Source organism: Anolis carolinensis, chromosome 4 (assembly GCF_035594765.1).
Source record: "Anolis carolinensis isolate JA03-04 chromosome 4, rAnoCar3.1.pri, whole genome shotgun sequence".
Taxonomy (NCBI): Eukaryota; Metazoa; Chordata; class Lepidosauria; order Squamata; family Dactyloidae; genus Anolis; species Anolis carolinensis.
Genome location: NC_085844.1, coordinates 152267791 through 152291259, shown reverse-complemented (window position 1 = coordinate 152291259; position 23469 = coordinate 152267791).

Genomic DNA, 23469 nt, shown 5'->3' with positions numbered 1-23469 from the left:
CTGGCTGCCACCCATTGGACTACTTGAAGCTTGCAAACAGTCTTCAAAAGCACCCTGAGATGTAACAAGAGCATGAACCACCATGGCCAAATATGGCTTCTCAAGATACAGGCACAGCTGGCACACAAGTTTTAATTGTGAAAAAGCTCCCCTGGCCACTGCTGAAACCTGGGGTTCCAGGCTCAGCGGTGAATCCAGGATCACTCCCAAGCTGTGAACCTGTGTCTTCAGGGGAAGTGTAACCCCATTCAGCACAGGTTGTAACCCTATACCCTGTTTGGCCTTTCAATTGACTAGGAGTACCTCTGCCATGTCAGGATTAAATTTCAATTTGTTCATCCTCAACCATACAGTCAGTTACCAAGCACCGGTTCAGGACCTGAACAGCCTCCTTAGCAAAGGAGTGATAGAGTTGGATGTCATCTGTGTACAGATGACATTGGGCTTCAAAACTTCAGATGATCCCTCCCAGCAGCTTCATATAGATGTTAAATACCATGGGGAACAGTACTGAGCCCTGCAGAGCCTCACAGAACAATGGCTGCAGGGCCAAGCAGATCCCCCCCCCCCCTCTCAACAACACCTTCTAAGAGCGACTCTCCAGGAAGGACCAGAGCTACTACCAGATGACTGCATGGTCAATTTCTGGTAAATTATAACAATGGAGTTGCACTCAACCTAGAGAGACATTTTAACCAAATCTACAGAAGTCAAACATACAAATGCATTCATAAGTACTGAATGCCCTATTTTATTCCTAAAATAAAAAAAGATTTTCATCCTCTAAGATCCCCAATATACTTTATTACTGCAATTCAATTTATTTCCTTATTTCATGGAAGTGTATTTATTTTAAATGGATCTGAGACACTCCTTTCACTCAATCAGGATATCAACAACCATCTTTGAAAATGATACTGAATTTATTGGGCAGTTATAACAGGAGCAAAAACACACAATAGTCTGGCTTTGACTTGATACTCTTTTCAATCATTTACTTTTCTTCTATGTTTAGATAAAGAGAAATTAAGATGCGAAGAAGGCCTGCTGGTTTATAAGTCAGTGCAGGAAGAGGTGGATGGAGAACCTACCACTGTTTTTAAGAACATCAGTTCAATTCTTGGCACACACTCTAGTGAATGGCTGACAAGATGGGGGATTATAGCTGGCATTATAGCTTCTGGCTGTGGGGAAACTTACTTTGATATCACTTGAGTAAATAGCTGTCAAAAGCTAAGAGAAATGGCTGGAAATGAAGAAAGGGTAAGCTACTAATGACAGGTTAATGTTCTTCTTCTGTTTTTGTGCTTGTGTATATGTGGTTGTTAAAGGCAACTTGATGGAAATTGTTTTTAAAAATCCCTCAAAGAAAAAAGAGTGAATTATTTTCCCTCCTGGTTTCATTTTTATAGTACAAGCCCTGCATTCTTGGGATCAGTACCAACAGTTTCATTTACCAACATATGAAAAATATGTTCTCTGGGCATTTTCACTGGAAATTGGCCATAGAGTCATGTTGGAGGATCTATAATTGCCACAGAGGTGTTCTCTCTAGACATTTTCTAGGTCCTCCAGCATGAACCTATGCTTCTGCTGGAAGTTGTTTATTTCAGTAGGGTTCACTAAATATCTGAAGTTTAACATTTGCACAGTAAGTCTAGGAATGTATCCCTTGTGGATATGGGGGATTGTACTGTGCTGTCACATTTTCATGACATGCTTCCTCCAAAAAAAAAAAAAAAACCATTCGACCCTCAAAATGTTAATGTGACATAGAGGCATGCTGGGTGGCTATGAGTTGGAGTTGTATATAAAGTATATGTCTTAATGTTAACTTATGCTAAAAGTGTTATTATGTATTATGTCTTACTGGATTGTTTTTATTCTGTTTTCGTTTCTATGTTTACTTCTTTCTTCTTGACTACGGTGGTGCATGCCTTAGTTACCTCTAGACTGGACTACTGTAATGCGCTCTACATGGGGCTTCCCTTGAAGACGGCCCGGAAATTACAACTGGTCCAGCGGTCGGCGGCCAGACTAATAACTGGGGCGAGTTACAGGGAGAGATCCACTCCCTTGTTCAAGGAGCTCCACTGGCTGCTGTTTATTTTCCGGTCCCAATTCAAGGTACAGACCATCACTTATAAAGCCCTAAACGGTTTGGGACCCACCTACCTTCGTGACCGTATCTCCTATCATAAACCTGCCCGATCCCTTCGATCGTCAGGGGAGGCTCTCCTGTCACCACTGCCAATATCTCAGGCCCGCCTTGTGGGAACAAGGGAGAGGGCCTTCTCTGCTGTGGCCCCCCGATTGTGGAACTCACTGCCCGGTGAGATTAGGCAAGCCCCCACATTAGCAGCCTTTAAGAAAGACCTGAAAACATGGCTCTTCCATTGTGCCTTTGGAGAGTAATCACTACATACATCCCTTTTGCTGCTCTCCTTCAATATTTGTCCTCCAGATCGCACCGCCACTTTATGACCCTGTCCTCTGTGGTTTTTACTCCTACTTCCTTTCTCACCTCGAGTTTTAATCTAGTGTTTATGTGGCCCGCCCTTAGTTTTATTGTTCTTTGATCTTGTTTAATGTAGTGTATATTTTCTTTTATTGTGTTGTTTAATGTGCTATGATTTGTTGTTCTATTATATTTTGTTATATTGTATTGTTCTGGGCATGGCCCCATGTAAGCCGCCTCGAGTCCCCGTTGGGGAGATGGTGGCGGGGTATAAATAAAGTTTATTATTATTTTTTTATTTTCTTTTATTATAAGTTTATTGTTATTATTCTGTATTTTTTATGTGTTTGTACTTTTCAGGGCATTAAATGTTTGCCTTCTTTTGTGTGTAAACTGCCTTGCGTTCCTTCGAGGAGAGAGAGTAGTCTAGAAATAAAGTCTTCTTATTATTACCTATAATTCAAATGGAGAACCTGACTTCAGCCAAGAGATTTTAGGGCAACAAAGAATATTTTTTTAAAAATCTCAATGAAAACTTGTGTCCCAATGCTGAAAAATCGTGAAAAATCACAATATCCCCCACCCCTTTTTGCATTGTGGATTTTTTAAATTGTGGATTGCAAGCAATTTTTAGTGATAAACATTACAAAATTTACAACATCCCTAAGAGATAGCTACCAGCCCAAGTCTTTATGCTGAGTGCAACTGTTGATTATATATAATAACTCAATATTCTGTTTCCCAAATCCAACACCTATAATATACACAAATCCAGCACTCACCACATTTAATCTTGATGATCAGAAAGCATCCTTCTTGTGGGAATGTTCAAATATTCTACAGCTCTGGTTCTGTTTTCAGTTATCCACCGAGTATAGAAGTAACAATGACATACTTTCCCCATGCTCTAACACAAAGAAAAGAAATTGTAGAAGATTGGGGTGCCAAACTTGTGCTCTAGGAGACCTTAGTAGCTGTAAAACATCTATTTGACCCCAGGCACCCTCCAGGGAAGTGTGAGGGCATTTTCAGTATGTTTTAGGTTCTCCTGGTCACTTTTGAGTCAATTCCTTTTTTAAAAAGTCTCTCCAGGGACCAGATTAGTTGAGGGGACAAAAATGTAGAAAATGCTTCCCACAAAAGGCATTTTGAAAATTTAAAAATATGGGGGGGAAAGGGAACTGAGGGGGCTGCATGAACCCCATGATCCACAACTTGCCTACTCTTGCTCTAACATTATGATTAGGGGCAGAGAAACAACATATAATATTATCTCCAAACTTTATTTGTGTGAAGGAACAGGTTTAGATTTTTGAAAAAAAAAATACATGTTTTGGATGCAGCCCCCAGCTCCATCAAAATCCTCCTATAAAAACCTCCACACCTCCCATTTTACTTCCCTTTAAGCTAAGCAAATTACACAGAGCTTAGTAGGGGGCAGCTTTTTAAAGCAGTTAATAGTACTCTGAGGCCCCTTCTACACTGCCATATAAAATTTGGATTATTTGCTTTGAGCTGTATTAAACGGCAGTGTAAGGTAAAGGTAAAGGTTTTCCCCTGACATTAAGTCTAGTCGTGTCCAACTCTGGGGGTTGGTTCTCATCTCCATTTCTAAACCGAAGAGCCAGCATTGTCTATAGACACCTCCTAGGTCATGTGGCCAGCATGAATACATGGAGTGCAGTGTAGATCTATATAACCTACTTCAAATAAAATAATCTGGATTATCTGTTTTGATAATTTGGATTATAAACCAGTATAGATCCAGCCTGAGAAGTGATGGAGATGCACCAGCAATCAGAAGTTTGATTATTAGGTCTTCAAATGATGGGGCAGGACGAAAATAGAAGAAGATTGTCCCATTCAAAAGACAGAGAAAAGATATAGATGGGTAATCACATATCTTTAAAAAGAAATTATCCTACAATGATTTTGCCTGAACTCTTGTTCTCCAAGAAAGAACAAGCACTGCTTGGGTGCTAAAATAAGTTATTATTTATTATCTTAGAGAGTTCTTGCTTTTCCCCAGATATCTTCCAAAGGAAGCAGTAAAACAACAATATATAAGAATACAGTTGTCCTTTTATATCTGCTGGGGTTTGATTCCAGAAGTCCAGGTGGATACCAAAATCTTTGGATACTCAAGTCCCATTATATACAATAACAAACTAAAATGGTATCCCTTGTGAAATTAAACTTTCGATTTTGGGGGGGTGAGTGGGAGTATTTTCAAGCTATGGATGGTTGGCTGTATGAATACAGTTGGCTGTGGGTATGGGGGACTAATTACATACTATAACAGGCCTATTATGGTGTTGTGATTTTGAGTGTGGAAGTAGTACTTCAGGAGACCAGGTTTGAATCCTTACTTAGCCATAGAAATCTACCGGGTGTCTTTCGGCAAATTAAGCCATCTCAGATTTAATGGAAGGCAATGGCAAACCTCATCTGAATACATTTTGCCAAGAAAACCCTATGGTTGGGTCTCCTTTGGTCAGAACTGACTTGAAGGCAAAGAATCACAACAAAGAATGCTGGGGTCTCTTGCCAACATCATGGATGTAACAAAATGTCCCTGTTTCTCCCTCTTTCCCCATTTGCTGTAGTTGTTGTGAATTGAGTTGAAAATGAAAAAGGAATTTACTCTCAGCTCAACAAGGAGAAGAAAGGAGGAGGTGGATTCATGTCCCTCTCAGTAGGGTTAGGCAAGAAAACTGCTACAGCCTCCCTCAGCTTATATGTTCTCCTTCACTGATAACCTTTGCCATCTTAACCATACTCTGATGTTACTTGGGCACATGTACCCTAGTTTTCAACTCTGAAATGTTGGCAGATATGTATTGGCTTATTACTTATTACAGAGATGTTAAAGTAAGATTGCAAGGGGGAAAGAGAATCCATCATCCTGCTTCCTTAAATTTAGCGCCAGTCTTGCAAACTGGGAAAATGGGAAATGTTCAACAAACCTACCCTGCAAGCCACTCTTCTACCAGCATTATTTCAATCTTAGGTTTATGCATGTAAATGTGTGACTGAAAGCCTGCACAGAAAAAAGAAGTTAGAGAGCAGTATGGGATGTTAAATGAGAAAACCCTGGTCAGAGATGCAGTTGCTAAGAGGTGTGTGTTAATAAAATAAGCGCGTTGTCCCCAAAAGAATTCTGCCCTCTCCAAAATGAAAATTTTCTTCAGCTCACAGATTTTTAGGCATTGCAGTTACTTACAACATCAGCCAAGTGCTTGGAAATACATCATAAGGGAGCAAACAAAGTTATCAAGGGCAAAGTCACCAATACTAGGATTCTAGATGTACAAGTGCTTTTCAGTCTCTCACTCTGCAATTCTAGAAACACAAGAATGGAAGGAAATTGTTATATATAGAGGCAGACCACTTATCGCAGGATAAAGTTCTCATTTTAACACTACCAGACTTCTCCTGAACACTTCCACACTCAAAATGCCTTCTTCCAGAGTTGTTTTTCATTGAGTAAAGCAGCCATCAAGGCAGCCTACATGTATTTGTGGCACAGACTGCTTACCCATACTGAGATGTAACAGTGTTACACAGCAGAATTGGCAGCACCTACACTGCTTTACAGTTCTGAACGGAGTCAAAAACATGTAGCATACCCCACTTTTCCGAGTCTCTTCTGATGTCTTACATTGCTGAACATTAAATATTAAGATTCTGCTATAATCACCATAAGCAAGCATAATATTCAGTTTCAAACCGGCACAGGTGCTTTAAGGGCTGGATGGAAATGGTATTTCAAGGTCCTATTTTTTTTTAAAGCAAGACAGATGAACAAAGACACATCACTTACAAGCCTAACCAGGAAGGAGGCTTTGTTTACGCCTTTAAAAAACCAACCAAATTCTAAATAATATAAATCACAGACTGGGAACCTCTCACCCTTTAGATCAGAACTTTCCAAACTTTTCATGTTGGTGACACACTTTTTAGACATGCATCCTTTCGTGACATTGTGATTCAGTTTAATTAGCAAACTGAAGGTTAAACAAACCCCTTATAAGATTTTAATTATATATATTTAGATCAATTTTGTATAATATTTACTGTAAACACAAGATTTGGATTTTTTTTCCTGTACACTTCTTATGTACTATACTTGACTTGTGTAGTTTTCTCTCTAGCTGCTCCCTGTGGCTCATCACAAACATCATTGTCAAGAGATTTTATTTTCTAGTAACTTATCCATTTTAGTGGTAATTGCTGCAACTCAATCAACAAATTGTGCAAATAATAAAAGTTATAACAGTGTCGCACCTCAGCGCAGGTTCACCTTGCTACACACACGCACTCCACCACAACAGGCTTGAGTTTTTCAGTTTATTGATAAAGAATAGCAAAACTTAATAAAAAGCAGTAAAGAAAGCAATAATCCAATTGAGAATACAATCCATAAAACACAGTTCAGCGTGTGCATAGATAAAGGTACAGAGTCCCAAGAATAGCAAATGCATTTTGGGGGTTTCTTTGAATTCTGCACCACCACCCAACCAACGGCGGAAGGACTTAGTCAGGTGAAAAGCTTAGCTCTCTCCCTTCCCCAGGGGAAGGGCTTAGCTCCCTCTTCAGCTGGGCAAAGAGCTGTCCTTGTGTAAGCTGGAAGGGCTTGGCTATTCCCCCCCCCCACCCCCAGTGGCTGGGGCCGCTGCCATTGTGGCAGAGAGCTGAGGACAACAGAGGATGGCAGGGCCTCAAGCTTGGTGCTGCTGAGTGGCCACCACCATTACTTCTTCAACCACCTCACTTTTTAGGACAGTATAGTCAACTGTCCTACACTGGCAATGAAGGTCTCCATAGTTAAAGCAATGGTATTCCCCATAGTAACCTATGGATGCAAGAGCTGGACCATAAGGAAGGCTGAGTGAAGGAAGATAGATGCTTTTGAACTTTGGTGTTGGAGGAAAATCCTGAGAGTGCCTTGGACCGCAAGAAGATCCAACCAGTCCATCCTCCAGGAAATAATGCCCGGCTGCTCACTGGAGGGAAGGATATTAGAGGCAAAGATTAAGTATTTTGGCCACATCATGAGAAGACAGGAAAGCTTGGAAAAAATCATGATGCTGGGGAAAATGAAAGGAAAAAGGAAGAGGGGCCGACTGGTCCATGAGGTCACAAAGAGTCGGAAACGACTGAATGAATAAACAACAACAACATAGTCAACTGTCCACATTTACAGGTTTGACTTTTGCAGATTTGATTAATATGTTCTCTCAGGGAATCTCTACAATCAGATTCTGGGATATACAGCAATGTAGAAGGGGCCTGAGACAGAACAGGCTGCAACTCTTTTCACTGCTATCTCATATTTCCAGGATTGGGTAATCTGGAGACACAGGGTGGCACTTAACAGTTTCCTCCCACCCTCCACGTCATTGTGGTTTTCAGCAGCAATATAGGGTGCACTGGTTGGCCATGACCTGCAGTAACATTGGCCAGGGTGATGGGGCGATTAGGGAAGGGAGGAGAATTCTCTCCCATATCCCTTATTGCTCCATCTGACATCATTGCAGGTAAAGGCTAGCCAATAGGACCCATGTCATGACCAAAGACCACTGCAACACAGAGAATAGGAGGAGATGGTAAGGGTGACATCCAGAGGCACCAATTTGCATTAGCCATCACTGTCCAGGACACTGTCCAGGACATTGATCAGGACTCCCTCCAACTTCTACGGTGGCTAGACGTGGCTGCCTGACCAATCCTGAGGCCAATCTGACATATATCATATCAGGTCAGTCTTGGACCATGTGGTAGAATAGTGGGGTTTTCAACTTTCACTGAAGCTTTACACCCCTAACAACCACAAAAGTGGAGGACCTACTGCATAATGTTTGGTTACTTTTGTATGGATTCACTAAGTGGTGAAGAGGAAATACCACATAGTTCAGGTGCTGGCTTTGCCATACCCTTTCCTCTGGTAAGGATGTGGAGGAGACAAGGCAAGTGGGAGGAGAGTGTGTGAATATACGACAGGTCAGTGTCTTGCAACATTGTTGAGTTCTTAAAGTAATGAAAAGTAACTATGTAAGTCACTGAGCTATGGCAAGTAAACAGCTACCTTTATAATAGTAATCAGAGTAACTCTGTAACATGACATCTTAGGAGAACAGTAACTGGTGGTTACTTTTAAAAGTAATTTTCCAAGCTTTGCTGAAGAGAATAAGAACCGAAGAGAATAAGATCTTTTTCTTCAAGATTCTCATCTGCACTGTCTTAGATCCCCTTTTTTCCAACTGCAATTCATCACCCAAAACTACTAAAGGACCTGTCCATACCTCTTGACAATTCTGATAGAATTTTTTTGTTTGTTTGTTTTTGTCCAAGTAGATCACTGACTGTAGGAATTAAAAGGTTCAATCTTTTCCTTCATAAACCCTGCTTTCCGGGGAGTGGAACTCAGCAGTCAAAGCTTGCTCTTGGCAAAAAAAGTCTCTCAACAAGGTCTCATTCCCAGAGCAATCCTTCTTACAGGGTTCATTTCGAAAACGTCTTCAAGCATTTTATAAATCAAGCTTATTTAAAACACCACTGACAAAAAAAAATATTCAGTTTCTAGCTAGTGGCAAAGAACAAGGGTTAGATTCTTCCTTGTCTCCTGTAGCTTCAAAACCAGATCCCAATTGATAGTTTTTATTGATATTACCTCTTGTTTGCTTCTGAGATTTCGTACTATTTTGTAATGATGACTTTAGGAGGCAGATCTTTCAAATTATCTGTATATAAGCTTTCGAAAGATTGGATTGCAACCCACTGGCTGGTCATAAAGAACTGTATGTTGCTTTACAGTGTACAATTCAGGAAATATTTTAAGCTTTGAAGACCTATTATGAACTCAGTTAATGTTGCAATTGGTCTATACATTAGTAATATCTAAATAACAGTTTCTTTTGTGGAGCTTGGAAGTAAAGCAGCAGAAATAACAACATTGCCTGAAACATGTTACTTTGGAAGGTAACAAAGGGATAAGGATGGTCCTTTCGCAAAATAATTGTATTTCTCAAACAATGAGAATTCTTGATTCATAGTTTATTTTTCCTTCTTATTTTTGGGTACCAAGGATATAATAAAATGGCTAGATCAATTACACGTTACTATTTTTTCTTAATGCTTTCATATTAGCTTGAAGGCAGGATTTTCAAATTGTAATACATAGACCAAAATCCTGTTTGTCATTCCATAGCATAAAAGTATGCCAGTGCAGACAGGCCAGAGTCACTAGATTTTTCTATTTGATCATTAATGGGTTATATGGCTGTTGAGTCCCCTGCTGAGTAATAGTTGATCCAACTTTCAAACCAGCATTAAGGAGCACATCTATGGAATTCCTTGGCAATGCAATATTGAATAGAATTCCTGTCATAATGATCCAAGCTCTGGTTGTTCGTAGGAGAAGATCTAAGTTGAAGTCCATATGGTCTCAGCAGTTCACTACCTGATAACTATGAGGAGTTTAGACCCATGGCCAGTGGGATGTATTAGGACTGATGTGGTCAAAGACATTGAAACAGGCCAAAACATGAAATGGCAATTAAAAGGAAACATTGTTGTACCTTTCTTTCATAAAATCAAACTTTAATGAGTGCTGTTTAGCCAGTTTAAGAGAGATTTCAGGTTGAACTCTTCAGAGATATCAGCAAGCATTAAACTTCAGTCTGCTCAGCTCCTATGACACCACTAATTCAACTCCTAGTCCACTTCAAAAATATTGTAAAATTATGTGTATAAAAGATGTGTACATTTATTTAAAAATCAATATCTGATTGAACAACTGAGTCATTTGCTGATCCAATTCAGTGCTCCCTCGCTAATCCACAGTTCGGGTTCTGCGGATTCGCTGTTTTGCAGATTTTCCCATCCGGCCTGCCCTCCCCTCACAGGCACAAAAGGACTCAGTTTGAGGAATGTGACCCAGCCCATGCTTCCTCCTCAGCCACCTGCAGGCAGTGCCAGTAGGCCCTGCCTGCGCCTCATTGCCTCAGGAACAACAAGGGAGAGAGTACAGTACATTAAAAGAGGAAAAGAGGGAAGGAGAGGGACTATATTTATTGAAATAAATAGAGTGCCGCTACTTCGCGGTTCTTCACTTTTCGCGGACAGGCCTGGAACCTAACTCCTGCGAAAAGTGAGGGCACACTGTATTCAGCTTCCTGCTGTGTATGTTTCAGCACCAGTTCCAAAACCAGATTCACATTGCTGGAGTGGATACAAAATGCAACAGTCTGTTTGCACTCATTGTGTAAACTAGGTTAATGAAGGATCACCTGTGCCTCTCTCGGATGTGTTATCTACAACTCAGTTTAGTAACAATTTTACCTACAACAGAATAACTGTAATTCTCACTAGAGGACTAAACATTTAGGCAACTACATTGTAAGAAAATGCACTTTACTTATTCCAAAATATGTTTCAAAATTCTATGCTAGGTTTCTGGCATCATGAAGAAAGCCCACTCCATCCTGTTATATCTACAGTTCAGTTCACATTTATTCAGTTCCAAACATAGAATATAAATAATTCTGAAACAGACTGGGGAGTGAGAAATGGATAACACAGAAAATAAATTACTCTCTAATTAGATCTGTTCATATTTGTAATGAATTGTCAAGAAAGAAATTGTATGCGATCAATAACCATGAGTCTATGAGAGAGAGATTAAGTAATTTTAAACCAACTGACATTCTCTATTTTCAAAACCTAAGCAGAGAAAACTGTTTTAGAATGGATTCATAATGGCACCTAACTGTACAGAAGCAGCATAAAATGCATACAGCAAGAAATGTCAAACATTGCCACTGTAAAGCTAATAAATTTGATTTTTTTTAACTACATGTGCTTTGATGGAAAAATGTTGGAGAAGGGTGACTGATATACTTATGAAATATTTAATTTCGAGATAGCATTAAACTTGAGAATATGACTGCTTAACTGTCATTCCCAAATTGATTTATCTTTAGAAATGTACCAAGAACCACTCTTATACATCTGAACAGTTGTTTAAACCTTTATTATACAGTATGGAAATGGAACACAAACTCGGGTCCTGCAAAAACTGGATAAGTGACTTCAAGAAGTAAATTTTTGTTCTGTTAGCACAATGAGTCACTTTATTCTATCACTAGTGATTTAGATCTGCATAATACCAGGGCTCTTGAGATGTTCCTAGGGAACATAGGGCCACTGTAGTCTTTGCCTCAATCCAATCCTGTAAATGTAACAGTATGAAAACAAACATGCATAAGATAAAGAGAGAACAAAGTAATGAGGAGTATTTATCATCAGTGCTCAGCCAGCCATCTTCATGTCTCCTGAAGATCAGGGAAGATCTCATGGATGGGGTGGACCATGATGTGAGATGGGATCTTCCACTAATGTGGGTTATCTCCACCCAAGTTTCAGGAGGATCTCCCCTGCCCATGCCATGCCAAAATTCATCCCAACCAGCAGGATTCATGGATCTTTAGATCCTTAGACGGCATCTGACAAGCAAGGAAGGAGTTGCTAGGAAGAGGAAAATCACCTTTCATTTTCCCTTCTTTGCACCTAGCCCGTATGTCATCAAGCTTTAATTCAATTGAACTCTGTGTTTGGCTGCAATATGGCTGTTTCTTTTTTTTAAAAGTCAAACGCCAGAGATCAATCACCATAACTTGACTGCAGCCTAAAGATGATTGAACCTAAAAGATCATAAGAAAAAAGAAATTATGGATTGAAAAGTAACGTCTTTAGAAATCAATAAATGCTCATTTTCTTTAGAAATGTTACTTGTGGTATATGTGTGTTTAATTTACAAAGATTTGGAATTTTAAATTCCCCCTCTGCCTCAAATTAGACTAATAGAAAAACAATTATTCATTTTCCTCCCAAAGGTCCCAAATCCAAAGATACATCTCCATACTTCAAGTGCCAAGAACAATGCCAACTTTTTAATATGCCTATTGATTATACTCAAGGTACCAATGTTAATAAAACATTTGTAGAACCGATGTTGCCCATTGCAATGACATCAGGAAATGCTTTCTTGTTCCCTTCTGACTCTTTGTTTGCTGAGAAAATATCAAAGGCAGCCGAATAGTAGGTGTCCCAAAATGTCTTAATTCAGAGAATTAGTGTTAACTGAGTCTGATTAGCTCCATTTATCTCTAATTAATTACCTTTACCTAATTAGACACCCTGTTTCCAGTAGACATGGAGTCAAGTAGACTAGATTATTAGTGCAGTCATTGTGCCTTTACAAAATCCTGAAATTAATGAAACGTGCAAAAGAATCTGCAGTTTTAATTGCACAGGTGTTGCCTTATGGCAAAGCTTTATCATCTGATTACACCAAGGGATTATTAGTGATTTTTTATATAGAGGATGAGCCTGTGAAATGTACCTTAGCAACAGCTCATTAGTTTAGGGTTGTTACTGTATTATTTATTACTTTCAGTCTTCCCCATTATCTAGATTGATTCATGGACCTATATATTTCTTCCCCTCTGTGCAATTCGGGGGGAGGGGGGGAGGAATCTATGGCTATCAGCAGTCCACCTGCAGTGGGGAAGGGGATGCACAGTGGAATTTAACAACTGCCTTTATATTTTGTACCAGAGTGCTGTTTTATGCTGTTATTGATATACAGAGATTAAATCAAAGGAATAGATGGAGAACAGATGTATGCATGTGTGTCTGAAAGATTGAGATAGATGATAGATAGATACATAGATAGATAGATGGTTGGATAGATAGATAGATAGATAGATAGATAGATAGATAGATAGATAGATAGATAGAGATAGATATAGATGATAGCTAGACAGATGGACGCCTGATATAAACTCCTAAAAATGAAAGACGCGTGAAGTGTACACTTTGAACAAATTCACATCCATTCTTCCCTCTCAACAAAGTTTACGAGACATTATAAGGTTAGGAAAGGTATGACCTTACATTACCCAATTCTCCTCAGAAAACACCTTTTAGACCTCACTGCTTCGAGGCTAACATGCTCTAGCCAGTATGAATTGAACAAGGCTGTTTCCTCATACTAAACAGAAGGGGCACTTATTGATAAATCAATAAACCTTTTAAATAGACTGTAAACAAAGATGTAATATATTGGATTGTGTGACACATTTTCCCCTTCTACCTCCTCAGCCTTTTCCCAACATGTGATCCAAAAGATCATTTTAAAAAAACAACACCAAACCTCTGTTAACCATGAGATGTAAAATACTGCTGTTGTTCACTCATTGCTGAATTTAAAACAGCAGAAGATAGCAGGTGCCCCTTGTATTCTATAGGATCTGACAACTAATCTGAGCCGTAATGATGAATATTTAATGATGCTCCTTTCAAGCATGACTGCATAACTATGCATGTGTGTGCACGCATCACAAAGCGTATAAACTTTAATCTCTAAACTACAGCTGTAATTAAGTAGGTAGATAACTCAGCGTGCATAATTAGAAAATACATACATAAATATGTAATGTGTTGTTGCAGCCTTTACTCAAGCAATTTGCCAAAGTGAACGAAGCTCTCCTAAGGAGGAAGGAATATTCATGTTAACAAGTATGAGAGGATCTTCCATCCATATGATGTGTGTATGTGTCCTCACGTATTGTCTGCCATGTGAAAGGGGCTGGAACTGTCCTTTCTGAACTCTTAACTCTGAAAGTTAGCCAAAGAGGATTCATGAAAGTATAAGAACCCACCTGAGCCCTGAGATTGGCTTCAGAGATCCTAGGTTCCTTTTACACTGCCATATAATCCAAATTATCAAAGTAGATAATCCACATTATCTGCTTTGAACTGATTATATGAGTCTACACTGCCATATAATCCAGTTCAAAGAAGATAACCTGGATTTTATATGGCAGTGTAGAAGGGATCTCAGTCTCTGCCCAATCACTAAGATGAATAGATTGGTAGACTTCAGAGATAGGGCTTGGAAATTTTACTTTTGAGACTTTAAGGGAGGATTCTGGGAATTGTCATTCCTCTGAAGTAGCCTTTCCCTGCTTTGATAGCTATTTTGCCAGAAGCTCATATTTACCTATGAAGGAGTAAGAGGAGAAAGAGAAAGAGAAAGAGAAAGAGAAAGAGAAAGAGAAGAGGAGGAAGAGGAGGAGGAAGAAGAAGGTCAGGTTGCTTACCTGTAGCCATGTTTCTTCGAGTGTGAATTGACACTAATGAAGAAGGCTGTGCCTGCACAGGCTCCAATGGAAACTCTTCCAAGCTAAAGTTTGAATTTTGGTGGTAACCACGCCCCTCTCCCTGCAGGACATATAAGGCAGCCCTGGGCGTCCGCTCCCCAGTTCCTGCGTCGCAAAGGCAATGAGAAAGGGAGATGTTTGCCAGTGGGGATGAAAGGGCGGGTTTGTGTGAATTCACAGAGTACACTTGAAGAAACATGGTTACAGGTAAGCAACCTGACCTTTTTCTTCATGTACTCTGTGAATGCACACTAATGGAGACTAGCAAGCTGAGGTCCAGGATGGTGGGACAGAGCAAACCCGACAATGAGTTGAATGTCCAAACCCAATATTTATTTGGTAAAGAAGGAAATAAGGCACAATGCAGAACAAAGTCGAAACATTGACCCAGTGCATACAACGCAAGACATGACAGTGTGAAAATGCATCTCCTGGCATCATGGCCACCTGGTGTGGGCAGGAGATAAGTGCAATTATAACTAACAATATCTCCAACAGGAGAAAAAAGGCATAACCTGTCCCTGAAATAGGACAAAAAGGGTAAGTAGACCCCTTACAGCGCTCATTGCAGTAGGGGAACAGAAGAGAAGCGAAGCAAGTAACGTTTCATTACAGTATAAACACGTAAACATCGAAAAGTGGCATAGAAATAAAACATTTCAAACAAATAACAACACTTGGTGGGGGTTTTCTTTCCTTCTCCCTATTATTATTATTATTATTATTATTATTATTATTATTATTATTGAGAAGGTAAGTGCCCTGTAAGGGGAACAAGGCCCCTTAAGACAGGCAGGAAGATAAGACCAATCTGGCGAAAGCTGAGTCCTTTTGGGCCTTAGAATCCATTCTATAGTGGGAGACAAACGTTAAGGGGTTTGATCAGATCACTGCCTTGCATATAGAGTTGAGAGGGATGCCCCTGAGAAAGGCAGTCGAGGTAGAGAGGCCCCTCGTCGATCTTGGGAGGACCGATGGAGGAGGAGGGCAGTTAACCAGCTGGTAAGCAAGTTCAATGGCTTGCACAATCCAGTGAGAGAGCCTCTGGGAGGAAACTAGGTTACCCAGTTTGTCCTGGGCATAAACGACAAAGAGTCTCGGCGTCTTGCGCATTGCTCTAGTCCGATCCCTATAAAAGAGAAGAGCTCTCCTAATGTCTAGTAGGTGAAGTCTCTGTTCCAGTGGAGACGAAGGGTTAGGGAAGAAGGCCGGGAGCACAATGTCTTGGTTAAGGTGAAAAGCAGAGACCACCTTAGGAAGAAAGGTGATGTCTGGACAGAGGAAGCCTGATTGTGGTGGAAGCGAAGATAAGGTTTGTCCACTCTAAGAGCCTCCAGTTCAGAGGGCCTACGGGCCAAAGTAACTGCAACCAAGAAAGCTACCTTCCATGAAAGCAAGTGGAGGTCTGCTGAAGCCAGCGGTTTGAAAGGGGAGGACGTGAGTTGGAACAACACGAGCTCGAGGCTCCAACCGGTTGTCGGTGGCTGCGTTGGCGGGCAGAGGTTATTGTAGCCCCTCAAAAAGGTTTTTATGAGATGGTCTGCAAACAGGGAAGGCTGGCCATGATGTTGGAAACACCAAGACAGGACAGCCAGATAGGATTTCATAGAGGCCAGAGACAGCTTTTGTTCCTCGAGGGTAAGGAGGAAGTCCAGAACCACCGGTATCAGGATTGGGAAAGAGTCGATGTTTTGGGACCGAAGGAAGGTACGAAATTGAAAGATCTTGTAGGCATAAGCATTGGTCGTAGCAGGCTTGTGGGCTGCATGGAGAACCGCCTGGAGGTTTGGATGGAGGGAGCTCAGGCGAGAATCCTCCATGCAGTGAGATGGAGAGACGAGATGTCCGGGTGCCCGTTCTGCCTGGTCAAGAGGTGAGGGAGAGACAGAAGAGAGCAAAAGGTCCCCCTGGAGAGATGAGCAAGAGCCGGATGCCACGGTTGGCGTGGCCATGCTGGGGCTATTAGGATCGCCATAGCCGAGACAAGGCGGAGCCTCTCCAACATCTTCGGTATCAGAGGAAACGGAGGGAACAGGTAGAGAGGTTCCATCGACCAGTCCAGAAGAAAGGCATCCCCGAGGCACCCAGGAAACGAAGCCGGAGGAAGTCTCACTCCGTATCGAGGTAGCTGCGTGCTTTGAGGAGAAGCGAAGAGGTCTCTAGAGCAGGAGAATCAGGCGACCGAGGGTCTTTGGAGGCCGAGGTGTGAACTGCTCGGGCTAAGCGGGCCGTTTGTCTTCCACATTCTGGAGTCGAGTGCAGGGGGAAAGCTGCTGGCGAGATTGCCAACGTTCCGAGGAGCGTTCCGGCACTGGTACCCTGACCACTGTTTGCGTAGAGTGGTGGGGTGAGTCCTGTATTTCACCTTCAGACAACTGCTGAGGGGGGAAGCAGCTCAAAGTTGTTGGGCCGGTTGAATGGGGGAGGATCTTCTTGACGAAGAAGCAGTTTGAAGTTGTTGGGCCAGTTGAATGGGGGAGGATCTTCTTGACGAAGTCATCGAGGAAGAAGGAACATATCTCCGCGAGGAGGCCGAAGAAGAAGAACGCTGAGTCATCTGCCTCTTCGCTGGTGGTTTTTTATAGAGCGCCCTCATAGATTTACCCGGTGTTGGTGGAACTGGGCCAACCGCCGCCGAATCTGATTGGGCACGTCGAGATTCCTCTTGGGCCCTCTTTAAAGCGATCTTTATAGCCAAGGTCGAAGACGGGGAAGCCACATGAGAGCGAACCAACGTCACTGAAGCCAAGGAGCTCGAGGTCGAGGAGGGTCCCACCCTGCCTGACTGAGTCGATACCGTAGCTGTAGTCACCGTGCATGGCGGCTTCGAAGGCTTAGCCGCCTTGGAAGATCTGGAGACCCTGGAGGAAACCAAAGGCGCCTTGTTGGCCACTGTTGACATCGCTCTCAAGGTGGAAGCTGTGGGATCCGGCGCGAGCAACTTTTCATAGAGTGCCGCCTTAAGTCTGGCCACTCTATTTTTCCTAGCCTGGGCCATGAGGGCTAGGCAGAAGCGGCAAGTACTGACAACATGGGCCTCACCAAGGCAAAGAAGACACTTGGAGTGGCCATCTGAGTCGGGAATCTTAGTGGTACACTGAGTGCAGCGCTTGAAGCGCATGGTAGACATCAGAAGAACGAAGAGTCCAAAGTGAGCTTTGTGGCGGAAAAAAAGGAACTGGGGAGCGGACACCCAGGGCTGCCTTATATGCCCTGCAGGGAGAGGGGCGTGGTTACCGCCAAAATTCAAACTTTAGCTTGGAAGAGTTTCCGTTGGAGCCTGCGCAGGCGAAGCCTTCTCCATTAGTGTGCATTCACAGAGTACACAAAGAAAAAGGGAAATTTTATTTGTTGCCTGGCTCTCTGCATGGCTCGAGACATGGTTTAACATGGTTAAAACACAGAGATAAAATATTACTACTTAATGCAAATATTAAAATACATAGAACAAAGATTATATTGAATATTCCATCTTTCTGCCAGTTGGGACCCAAGTTGACTTACAAAATAACTTGAAACAACTCTGCACACACACACACTATTAGATTTAGAACAACACTGATTTTTTTTTTAATGCAACCTACCAGTTATTTATTTATTTAGTGATACCAAAGTTTATATAGTGCTTCACACATAAAGGAACAACAAAACAGCTCTTTGCCCTCAGGCTTACAATCTAATTAAAACATGACACAAAAGGAAAAGTAGATTTTAGTGTGGGTGAAAGGTCTTTCATTTCCTTCTGGTTAAGCATGATAAGAGCCTTGCCTGTCTCTTCTTCCCTCCATCTGTGACCAGGGACTGGCAGTTGGGATGGAGGGATGGCCTTTTAGTGGCTTCTGGCCCTAGGCATGATGGAGATGTGTTTTTGTTCTTCTTTCCCTATGGAGCCAGGGCAGTGGCTGTTGGGTTGGGTGGAAGGTCTTTGATCTGCTTTACATTTCTAAATAATGGTAACCCTTAGATAATCCTATAATGCAGTTTTGTTACCAATATTTGTTCAGTGGAGTTTGCTATCACTTACCACTGAGGCTGAGAGTATGACTTGCTCAAGATCACCCAAGTTCTAGGACCTCATCACATAGGGCTTGGGCCCCATCCTAGGATGCTTCCAAGATGCATCATGTGATGCAGGGTGAAGTAGCCCTGCATCCATCCTGGAAGCATCCTAGAACAGAGTCCTGAGAACGCGGGTGGCTATCCATGTTCTTATTAGCTAAGCCGGGGACAGCTTGGGGGGAAGCCAGGCAGCAACAATTTCCCCCATGTGATGGGAAAGGGGGTGATGCAGGGTGCTTAAGTATGGCTTGCCCCACTGCCCAACGGATTCCCCCACTGTTCCCTGGCTTAACAACCTCAATGTGATGAGGTCCCCTGTCACTCAAACCTTTACATTAAAGAGACTCTTTTAAAAGTTCCGCATACTCCATGCAAAATCCTTCTGCAATAGCCCATCCATAACCTGTTTTGTGTGTATAATGTTAAGATAGACTGATTTTGGTTTCTTGCTACAGATTTTAATTTTAATGTGTGTTTGTCCTGAGACAGTAGCATCAGCATTATGGATCTCAACCTGATATAACACCCCCGCTCTACCATGAGGAGGGCAGTGGCAAAAACATGACAGGGGAACCACCATGCATCACCAGAAAGAGAACCTTCAGCTAAATACTGCCGGAAGCCACGAGAGGGCTTCATTACAACCACTGGTGAAGAAGAAAGTCTAAACCCTTCAGGCTTTATGGAGACCCCACCAAGAAATTCCCAAGAACACCACTTCATCAACGCAAGTCAGACAGCGTTGAAAGAAGGGGGGCATTTGCTCCCAAGGAGTAGCTCGGATGGGCTTCAGTCTGGATGGATGGGGATGAGGCTAAGGACTTCATCCCATGCTGACTTGAAATCATCTCATCTCTGTTTTTCTGCACTGCCAATATGAAGTCCCACGGAGGCCATCACATGATGCAAGGCCACTTCCAGTGGTTGCCCATGGAACTCCATGGCAGCAGCACAGGGAAATGAAGAGAAAACTCTGTTTTCAGGAGATGGGTTCTGCCTGACTACCAACTGCAAAAGCCACAGAGAAGGCAGGGAAAGGACGTGGAATATCTGGTCATCCCAGAAGATGGAGAAAGACAGAAGGGAACAGGGTGATACGGTTCCCTCCACTTTCCCATTGCTCATGGCATAGGGTCCTTAGTAAGGGATTCACATTTTCTGGGCAAAAAATCTTGGGTTTTCTGTAAAAAATGTTTTGTTCACACACAAACAAAAAAACAGAAATGCAAACAAACCTCTTGTAATCATGCTCAACAAGGAGAAAACTTGAAGTTATTTGTGCTTGAAGGCAAACAATATAATAATATGTAGCTGCTGCCTGTAACATCACACTATAACCATGATATTTTCACTTCTAAGCCTGACATATGTGTTCTAAAAATTGAAAGTGGCTTAGCTTTATTAACTTAACCTGGTTAACTTAACATAATTTTTGAATAAATAAATGTGAATAGTATATTACTTGATTTGCTGTGTACAATATCATGTAATTACATGGACGCCTACACTCTTTTATATTTATCCCTGGCTTTTATCTGCCTGCAGTTCAGAACACTAGCTAAAGGGCAAAAAATTAAAGCACGATTTCCATTTCTAATAAATTTGATAGGCTCCAAGCTACCTTGACTGTTGTAACATTTAGATCTGAATTCTGAACTTGGCGTCAGTGACTAAGGCTAAATCCACACTAGCAAAATAATTCGTCCTTATCTTGATGTCAGTGCTGTTGGAACACAGAATGTACCTCTGTTTTCCAAGTGAAAGCACTTCTTCTAAATGCCTGAAGGCTTTGATGCTATTCTTTGATAGATACTTTTTATTCTGCATTTTGAAGGGAAAAAACAGGTTTTTGTATATGTATGCCTCGATGTCAGAATCAGGATCCTAGTGAAATCAGAGGTGGGGAGCAGGGGGTGCTGGAGAATGGGATAAGTTGATTGGTAAAAGTGTGGTGTTGCCTTTTTGTTTTTACATTCAGTGCATATTTGAACAGACTAGAAGGGCATCTGAAATGGAGATGTCCTTTTCAGAACTAACATTCAGGGTGTCTATAATAATAACTATGATAATAATAATAATAATAATAATAATAATAATAATAATAATAATAACAACAACTTTATTTATACCTCATCACCATCTCCCTGCAGGGACTCGGGGTGGCTTACAGTGAGAATATGACCACAACATAGCATACAATACACACGATCCACTAAAACAATGAGATTTAAAAACAATGCAATACAAGATAAAAACAACACAATAATTACTTTAAAAACCAGAACATTAAATTGTTCTGCACAGCAGAGGGTGACTAATACATCATTCCACCAGGTTCAAGAATAGAATCAAAATGAGTAAAGAAGGAACAAGGGCCTATGGGTCGGAGATGGGCAGTGTTCATGGTGGGAAGAGTACCAAAGAGGTTTACCTTGTGTCTAATGTTTTTAGTTCACTCTACATATGTATTGAGATCTCTGTATATTTGAATATCTCAATAGACACCTCCAGGGCCGTAGCCAGAAAAAAAATTCGGGAGGGGTTTTGAAAATTTCGGGGGGGGGTTTAACCCCTAGCACACACCCCTCCCCGCTACAAACCTGTCAATATCTGCTTGAAATAGTGCCTGGAGGGACTCTTAATGTTTTGTGTCTCATAGACTTAGCATGGGGATTTGGTTAACCAGTTAAAATTCATGAGTAAACCAGGTTTTTTTTATAACCTGAAAAATTTCGGGGGGGGGGGGTTGAACCCCTAACCCCCCCCCCCCCCGCTACAGGCCTGGACACCTCCACTTCAGAAGCCCTACAAGCCTTAAGTTATGTGAACGTGTTTATTCAGAGATGCTCCTATGTTTCAACTATGAAAGCATAGAGGAAAAATAGTTCCATTCCATATGAGAAGAAAAAAAGGGCTGCCCCTAAAACAGGTACAGCAGAGGTTTAGTTCTGTATGAGGACAAATGCCAATTACCACATTTGTCTTTCTGCAAAAATGGGTGGACCATATATCATCACAAATTATACTTTCAAAAATAGAAAACAGGCAAGGAAATTAATTTATCTTCATGGTATGGTGCTGGTGTGTCTTCATGTTATTTCCAACATATGGTGACCATAGTTTCCAGAGTTGTAGTCCAATGCTCAAATCATAATGTCCAAATAGGATTCTGTACTATGAGTTTGAATGAGAATTGGTAGGGTGCATTTAGTTGTCTGTATATGTGATATATGTGATCTTTACAGAAGTTGCCTATAGGAGGCAATGGCAATTATATGAATAAGAATGGCTCTACACCAAATGTTGCAAAGTATCCCCTAGGTTGTGTTAATAGTGTTAGTATGTTTTTGTACAGTACAGAAACCCACAAAATCATGAAAGAGATGAAAAGACATAGAGCACTGTGGGAAACAGAACTTTAAAAATCATATTCCCAAAATATTCTACCTCCAGACCTGAAAAATAGTTCCAAAGTAGAATCACAACATGTAAAATAGAAGAAAGGTATTTTACAGTATTTATTTAAACATATGCCCCACTAGGCCATTTTACAGATGCATATAAATGTATACACTCTTCTCAAAATGATTCACTTCACATTGAAAACCAGTGACATGAAAATTCAATAGTTCCACCATCTACAAACATCCAGAGCCAAGGCACCATTTCCAAGACAGATGTAGCAATTTTTCCTATATTCTTTTCAGATCTCTGGCCACCTCATTCATATGACATAGAATTCTTCTTCTTTTTCTTCTTCATTCACACAGTTGTCTCTGACTCTTTGTGACCTCATGGACCAGCCCACGCCAGAGCTCCCTGTCAGCCATCGCCACACTCAGATCCTTCAAGGTCAAGCCAGTCACTTCTAGGATGCCATCCATCTTGCCCTTGGTCGGCCCCTCTTCCTTTTTCCTTTCTTTTCCCCCAGCATCATTCTCTTCTCCAAGCTTTCCTGTCTTCTCATTATGTGGCCAAAATACTTCATCTTTGCCTCTAATATCCTTCCCTCCAGTGAACAGCCGGGCATTATTTCCTGGAGGATGGACTGGTTGGATCTTCTTGCGGTCCAAGGCACTCTCAGGATTTTCCTCCAGCACCAAAGTTCAAAAGCATCTATCTTCCTTCGCTCAGCCTTCCTTATGGTCTAGCTCTCGCAACCATAGGTTATTATGGGGAATACCATTGCTTTAACTATGCGGACCTTCGTTGCCAGTGTGATGTCTCTGCTTTTCACTATTTTATAGAGGTTGGCTATTGCTTTTCTCCCAAGAAGTAGATGTCTTCGAATTTCATGGCTGCAGTCTGCATAGAATTTTAGCCATTTTAGAAGTTTTTTTATGTTGGTAGAGGTACGTGTTTGTCACTTGCTAGTATTGTTGTCTGTTATGAAATTAAAGAGATAAAATAATGGCTACAACTGTTTTCAGAATAGTGTTTCTCAAAGATTTTATTTAAATGTGTTCAAAAGTAGTCAATGGAACCGTCCCTTTTCTCACCCAGATCCTGTTGCTACTGAATACATGCCCATACGTTAAAGATTGGTTTCTAATATATGTTATTCAATTGATGCTTTAGCCCATAAACTTAAAATCTGCAACATTTGAAGGCTTGGTAAAGTCATGATTTTGCACAAGTATAATTTACGATGTTAGTATGGACAATCAAATCTCCAGTGAAGGACAGTCCATCACTTCTTCCTCAAAACTGTTTTAATATTTCTCC